Raw genomic sequence first — 8,641 nt, 5'->3', positions numbered from 1 at the left:
CATCTTCCGGGACGGGGCCGACTCAGGCCCGACTCATCCGACACCGACAAGAAATGGTTCGAATACGTGGCTGGATGCGAACCTATTCTGTCAAACGATTCGAAATTTGGAAAAGATCCGGTAATTCTGTCAAAGTCTTTTTAAATAATTAAATAAAAGATACCTTATTTTGAAAAATTCTTTTCCTAAGTAATACAAAAAAAATTTTATTTAAATAAATAATTTAAATTTTAACTTATTTATCAGTTTAATGCAAAAATAATAAAACGTCATTTTGAATGGCATTTTACTATGACCACGTCACCCTCCATTTTCCACGTAGACGTCATCAAAAAAAAAAAAAGAAAACGTCATTTTCAACGGTATTTTTAAAAGCACCATTTAAAATGGTGTTTTTAAAAACACCATTTTAAATGGCGCTTTTAAAAACACCATTTAAAATGAAGTTTTCTATTTTTTTCAAAAAAAATAAAAAAAATAAAATTTATAATTTTAAATTTATAAATAAATATTTATAAATAAATAAAATTTTTAATTTTGAATGAATTTTAAAATATAAAAATTTAAATTTTTAATTCAAATTAAAAAGATAATTTTAAATTAATTTCTTCTTTTCAAATTAATTTTGTTAAAAAAATATCTAAACAAAAATATTTAAAATTTTAAAAATTAAAAATATCATAGAAAAAGAAAAAAAGAAAAAAATATGAAAAAAATAAAAATTATAAATTTGAATTTAAAAAAAATTAAAATTTTCATAAAAACAGAAAAAATAGAAAAATTTTATAATTATAATTTTAAATAAAAAATTAAATTTTAATTTAAATTTAATTTTGATAAAAGAAAAAAATGCCATAAAAAAGCGAAAAAAAGAAGAAAAAATGTGAAAAAAAATTAAAAATTAAAAATTTAAAGAAAATAAGAATTTTAACTTTAATTCAAATAAAAAATATCATTTCAAATTACTTTCTTTATTTCAAATTATTTTTTTAAAAAAAATATCTGAAGAAAAGAAAAAAAATTGGTGGAAAAAAATAAAAAACACCATAAAAAAAAGAAAAAAGGGAAAAGAATAGAATTAAAAAAAATAGAAATTATAATTCTAATTCAAAAACAAAACTTTGAATTTTGAATTTTAAGAAATAAAAATTCTAATTATAATTCAAATAAAAAATATCATTTCAAATAATTAAATTAATTTAAATTTAATTTTTTAAAAAATATTCTAAATAAAAGAAAAAAATACCTAAAAAATGTCAAAAAGATAAAAATGGAAAAAAATTAAAATTAAAATTTGAAATTATAAAAATTTTAATTTGAATTCCAAAAAAAATGCCATAAAAGAAGTGAATAAAAGGGAAAAAATGGTAAAAAATAAAAATTATAATTATAAATTAAAAAATTAATTTTAATTCAAATAAAAAATTATCGTTCAAATTACTATCCATATTTTTAATTAATTTTATTTATTAAAAAATCACATAAAAATAACTAAAGAAATTAAAAAATATATAAAAAACCATTAAAAAAAGAAAAGAGAAAAAAAAGGAGAAAATGCCAAAGAGAATGACATTTTCTCCCTCTTCTTCCCCCTCTTCTCCCTCTTTTCCCTTCTCCCTCGTCTCCCTCTTCTCCGACAATCTCCGATGTTTTCTTCTCTCCGACGGCACGACGGCGAGCTCCCGACGACGGTGAGTTGCCTTTTCTCTCTTTCTTCTTCCTCTCTCTCTCCCTCTTCTCTCTCTCTTCCTCTCTCTCTCTCTCCCTCTTTTTCGTTGGCCACCGGCGTCAGAGGGCCGATGGTGGGCCGCGCGCCCCGACGGCGGGCCGCATGCCCTGACCCTCCCTTTCCCTTGGCCGGCCCCCTCCTCTCCCTCTTCCTCTCTCTCTCTTCCTCTCTCTCTCCCTCTTTTTCCTTGGCCACCGGTGACAGACGGCCGGCGGCTGCCCCCCGTGGCGGGCCCCTTCCCTTGGCCGGCCCCTCCTCTCCCTCTTCCTCTCTCTCTCTCTTCCTCTCTCTCTCCCTCTTTTTCATTGGCCGCCGGCGTCAGAGAGCCGGCGGCAGGCCGCGCGCCCCGACGGTGGGCCCCAGCCCTCCCCTTCCCTTGGCCGGCCCCCTCCTCTCCCTCTTCCTCTCTCCCTCTTTTTCCTTGGCCGCCGACGACAGACAGCCGGCAACGACCGACGTGCCCAGGCGGCGACCCCCCGCGGTGGGCCCCGACGGTCCCCTTCCCTTGGCCGGCCCCTCCTCTCCCTCTTCCTCTCTCTCTCTCCCTCTTTTTCCTTGGCCGCCGGCGTCAGAGGGCCGGTGACGGGACGCGCGCCCCGACGGCGAGCCCCGGCCCTCCCCTTCCCTTGGCCGGCCCCCTCCTCTCCCTCTTCCTCTCTCTCTCTTCCTCTCTCTCTATCCCTCTTTTTCCTTAGCCATCGGCGACAGACGGCCGGCGGCGGCCCACGCGCCCCGACGGCAGCCCACCGCGGTGGGCTCCGACGGTCCCCTTCCCTTGGCCGGCCCCTCCTCTCCCTCTTCCTCTCTCTCTCTGTCCCTCTTTTTCCTTGGCCGTCGGCGACAGACGGCCGGTCGGGGCCTGGCGGCGGTGGCGGGCCCGACGGCAAGCCCCGATGGCGGCAGGCCCGGTGGCGGGCGCGTGCAGCCCTGCGGCATCCTTCTCTTTTGATCGACGGCGACGGGCCCCGCGGTGCGTCCGTGCGGCCCTGCGGCACCCTTCTCTTTCGATCTGCGATGGCAGGCCCCGGTGGTGGGCCCCGACGACCGGCCCCGACGGCCCTTCGGCGGTGGGTCCGTGCGGCCCTACGGCACCCTTCTATTTCAGTCTTTTTAATTTTATTTTTATCTCATTATTTTTTATTTTTTATTTTTATCTCATTAGATTAATTTTAAAATTTGATTCAATCATAATTTAAAAATTTTAAGTATTTCATGAAAACGTAGACCTGTCAGTTGAGCAATGTAGGATATTCTACGATATTCGTATAAAATATATATTTGATTATATATTTTTGTATGGACACCGTAAAATATATACATTGGTCAATTGATTATCCAGTTTGGACAGTTTGAGAATTATATTTAATTCTATAGGTAATTACATTATTCGAATGATATGCGGAGGGTTCGAGAAAAATTTTGGACAGTATTTTTCTTTAATTCTTCTCACATATTTTCAGTCATGTAGGGAGAACTAAGAAAAAATACTGTCAAAATTTTTTTCAGTCCCTTTTGTGTATCATTTGATTAATGTAGTTAACCTATAGAATTAATACAATTTTCGAATGGGATAAGATCTATCTGTACCTATTTATTGATAATATGATGTATTTATCATGTAAATCTTTTAAAATAATAAAATAATTAGTAATACTAAATATTTTGATTTTGATTTTGTCATAGGTTTCTCTGAAAAAATGGCTAGTACTCGAGTTCGTGTATTATTGTATTATGATGGCATGATACAGAATGATGAAACTGATGTGCAGTACAGTCATCCTGCAAATTGGATGATTAGAGTATCGTCATCATTATCACGTCAAGAATTATTGGACCATTTATACAACAGTATTCCTATAGACAAAGAAAAATATGAAATAAAATTGAAATGAAAATCTCCTAATTTGTCAGGACAGTTAATACAGAGCAATTATATCTTAGTTCTAATTGATGACGATGAAGATGTCGAAGAAATGTTGACATTTCCTTTGAAATATGCAGAATGTCGATTTTTAGAATTATATATTGAAAAGAAAGATGTACCGAGCTTTGGATACTATAGTCGGCTTTTAACTCAAGCAAACAATAATGTTGGGCCTTCCTCACCTTTCGTAACTCCTATGGTGCAAACCGATAGTGTTGAGGCCGTATTTGCAGAACAATATTCCACTATTGTCGGTCCTAGTTGTCCAATTATTCAGAGTCCTATGGTGACTTCTCCTGTGTCTTCTGCTATGGTGACTTCTCCTTTGCTGGAAGTAGTGGTAAGTGTGGGAGACGACACTCATATAGAAAACGATGACTGGATAGTCGGTGGAATAAATTTTGATAATCTAAGCTTTGAGTCAGATGAAAGCAGAGATGAAGACTATTGGACGGATGAGGACAGTAGTAGTAATGATAATGATGGTAAAGATGAGAATGATGATGAAGATGTTCAGGCTAATATTAATGTGGAAGAACCTCAATCTCGTTTGCACGAACCCTTATAATTTTTTAATGATATAAATTTAGATAATAGTGGTTGTGTTAGTGCTGGTCGAAGATTGAACTCTGACTATCAATTTTGAGACTCCTCGATGACTGAATTTTCTAAAGGTTTAATGTTTGAGAGTAAAAATTATGTAAGGAGAGCTGTTGATCTTTATCACATTATGAAGCATCGGACATACAATGTAGTTCAGTCGTATTCAAAATTATGGTCTGTACGATGCGCATCATCAGATAATGCTCAAAATTATAAATGGAGGCTTTGTGCTGTATTATTGAAAAAATATGGATATTTTTAAATCATAAAATATGAGGGTCCTCACACTTGTTTGTTTACGAGGTTAAGTCGAGAACCACTATGGCATTTATAAAGAACAGGGTTATGACTGCCACCATTATCCTAGGATACTTCAACACACTTCAACTTCAAGTATTGGAAGAAATTAAAGGCTCCGAAGATGTATTTTCGTCATTGTTTTATGTATTTCTGTGAGATGAACTGAATTTTATGTTTAAGTTGTATTGTGTGATAATATTGTGTTTAAAATATATTTCTCATAAAATAAATGGCTATCATATCATATTTCTTATTTTTTAATATAATTGTGATAATATCATTATTTTAGATTCATTAGCGTATTATGGCTTACGATCCGCGGTATCCCGGTCCTCGAGACAGCAGTATTCTTACATTACAGGAGCACCATCGATCACAGACTATTTTAGATGGCGGCGTAAGCATTCAAATCCTATTTACTATTTAATTTTTTTTTAAAAGTCATATACATTATCTAATTATTATATTTTATTGCAGGAGTCCAGACACCTTCGTCTACGACGATCCGATGCTGACTTTTGAAGGTCATAGGACATCTCACATAGAGTGCTGGATTATTTATGATATCTTGGATTCTATGAAGTATATCGGATCGGTCGTATACAGATGGACGTTGGTCTTATTACTGCTTTGCTTGAGAGATGGAGTCCAGAGATATACACATTACATCTTCCATTTGGTGAGACAACCATCACTTTACAGGATGTCAGCATCCTTACTGGACTACCAGTTGATGGTGATCCAGTTACCGGAGTTGATCCCACGCTTACCATTCCAGAGTGGCAGTCTTTGTGCTTGCGATTGTTAGGGTTTGAGCCCGACGCATATTTTTTCGATCATTCACGACTCAGGATTGAGTGTTTGGATGATCGTTATCGATATTTTCATATTGCGGATAATGCACCAGAGGATCAGATGCAGCAATATGTTAGGGGTCAGGTGCTATGGTTGTTAGGTGGTGTCCTGTTACCCGATACTTCATCGAATAAGATGAAGTTGATGTTTTTGCCATTATTAGAGGATTTAGATTTCGCTCGTAGACTCAGTTGGGGTAGTGCAGTACTAGCTTGCCTATACAGAGCTATGTGTCGGAATTCTTATGCTGATCAAAGCGAGATTGGTGGTTATCTTGTATTATTACAGGTATGTGAATTATAAATTTTTATTTTTAATATTCATATTTCACATTGGGTATATCGTGTATGATTTTTTTGAAATTTACAGATTTGGGTATGGGAGCGTATGCCGACTATCAATCCATTACGACATCAGTTGCTCGAGATGCCATCAGAGTAGCATGATCCTGATGTTCCATTCAGACTAGACGGACCATTGGGATATAGATATAAAAATATTATTTTTATTATTTAAAACTTACTGTTTTAAATTCGATAAAATTTATTTAACATGAGTAGATTGTGAAACAAATGGAACGTTGCATTCAACGTTCATCACGTATCGACGAGAGTGGCACGGGTTTATAGGTGTCAGTTGGATATATTAGTTGATAAATATAGATGGATAAATTTTAAATTTTTTATAAATATCATTTTACAGTTGTCATAATCTATTAAAATTTTAGCTTACTAATTTTTTTTATTTTAACTCTATCAGTTTTTGTGGGAGCCATATACAGATGAGATATTGGCTATATTGCCGCAGATGTGTACAGTTGGATATGATATATGGACTGCTAGGGTGCCACTTATTTGTTTTGATGTGGTAGAGTGGTATCTTTTCGATCGTATCCTGCGACAGTTTGGTCAGATTCAGGGCATCCCAGAGCAGTTTGATACCAATCAGAGACTTCATCGTATTGATCGACGAGGTAGAGCTCGTATTGACTAGCGTATCAGACATGCAGCGTATATCGATATTTGGGATGCACGTCGAGATCACATTGTTCATTGTGATCCCATTTTGAGAGGCCGTTCATATATCGATGACTACATGGCTTGATTTTTTAGTATTACAGTGTGAGTCATTGGACATTCTCGGTATGCAATTTTCGGATATGAGGATGAGAGTTCTGCTGTGCGTCTTTTGGTAAGACTACAAAAATTAGTTTATGTTGTTTGTATTATATTTTTATTTTATATTTTATAGTATATTGACTGTTTTATTTTTATTTTGTAGATTGATTCTATGTCGGGTCTTGTGTTGGATGCTTGTCGTGCTTTATCTATGACTGATGAGGACGAACGGATTCGGATACTGCATGAGATAGAGAGAATAAGTTCTGGAACATTGATGACGATTGGTGTTGATCTATATAGCTGTGCGTCTTGGTATGGAGCAGTCGATGCGCCAGATATGAGATATACGTCGTCACTATATGTTCCACATATGCCATCACTGCATATTCTGCAAATGTCATCATTAGATGCTGCACAGATGCCACCGCCTTTTGATCCACAGATGGCAGCGCCTTCTTCTTCCTACATCCTCCAGATGACATCACCGGGTACCAGTTGGCCACATGAGTATGATACTTTCTTTTCAGACCCATCCGTGTATCCAGATGAGAGGGTTGAGCGGATCATTCAGTCCGTAGATGATCCGACAACATCAGTTATTTCTGAGCAGCATGACCAGCAGACCTCCTCCACTGATATAAGGGAGGAGCCATCACAGCAGGAGCAGGAGCAACCGGCGAGGACCTTCCTGAGAAGGTCCAAGCGACCACGGGCACCACGACGTCCTTGTGGGACTTAGTCTTTTTTAGATTTGTACTTAGTATTTTCGTAACATTTATTGTAGTATTTTTTATACCCTTGACATTTTTATTCTATTTAATATTATTAAATATTAATTTTATTTTATATTATTTAATTTTAAGTGATCGGATATTATGCTTTGTGGATATGGATACACATACTCGAATGTGTCTCAGAACATTAGGAGGAAAAAAGTTATGCTAAAAGGGCTATAGAAATTATAATATAAAGTTATGCTAAAGTTATTTCAAGTGAGGGATATTTTCTCTTTTTTTTCTCATTTTTTACTTCTTTGTTTGAAATTTTTTTTTAAAAAAATAATTTGAAATAGAAAAAATAATTTGAAATAATATTTTTTATTTTAAATAAAATAAAAAAATTATTTTTTTAAATTAAAAATTATAATTTTTATAATTTTTATTTTTTAAAATATTTTACTTTTTATGCTATTTTATTTTAATTATTTATTTTTTTACATATTTTTAAAAAAAATTAATTTGAAATCATGATTTGTATTTGAATTAAAATTAAAATTTTTATTTTTTTATATTCAAAATTATAATTTTTATTTTTTTTCATTTTTTATTTTTTTATGGTATTCTTTATTTTTTAAATTTTTTAAGATTTTTTTTAGATATTTTTTTAAAAAAATTAATTTTGAATGAAGAAAATAATTTAAAATTATTTTTTTATTTTAATTAAATTTAAAATTTTATTTTTTAAAATACATTCAAAATTGATATTTTTATTTATTTTATTTCTTTCTAATTTTTTTCTTCTTTTATGATATTTTTTTAAAATTAATTTGAAAAGAAAATTGTAATTTGAAAAGATGATTTTTATTTGAATTAAAATTAAAATTTTTATTTTCTTAAAATTTTGAATTATAATTTTTATTTATTTTTAATTTTTTTATGATATTTTTAATTTTTTTTAATAATAAATTTTTTCATATATTTTTTAAAAAGATAATTTAAAAAGATAATTTGAAATAAAAAGTTAATTTTTATTTTTATCAAAATCATAATTTTTATTTTTTTAAAAATTTAAAATTAAAATTTTTATTTTTTGATCATTTTTTTTTTTGAAAAAAATTTAAAAACGCCATTTGATACGGCATTTTTAAAAACGCCATTTGGAATAGCATTTTTAAAAACGCCATATCAAATGGTATTTTTATTTTTTTTTTTTTCGCGTGGTCTACATGAAAATTGGAGGTGGGTGACGTGGACAATAAAATACCATTTTGAATGGCGTTTTCAAGTTTTTGCATCAAACCAGTAAATAAGTTCAAATTTACATTATTTATGTAAATAATTTTTTTTATATTATTTTGAAAAAGTACTCTTATTTTGAAACACACACACA

The sequence above is a fragment of the Elaeis guineensis genome, chromosome 9 (assembly GCF_000442705.2).
Source record: "Elaeis guineensis isolate ETL-2024a chromosome 9, EG11, whole genome shotgun sequence".
Classification (NCBI taxonomy): domain Eukaryota; kingdom Viridiplantae; phylum Streptophyta; class Magnoliopsida; order Arecales; family Arecaceae; genus Elaeis; species Elaeis guineensis.
Note: the sequence above shows the minus strand (reverse complement) of the source record.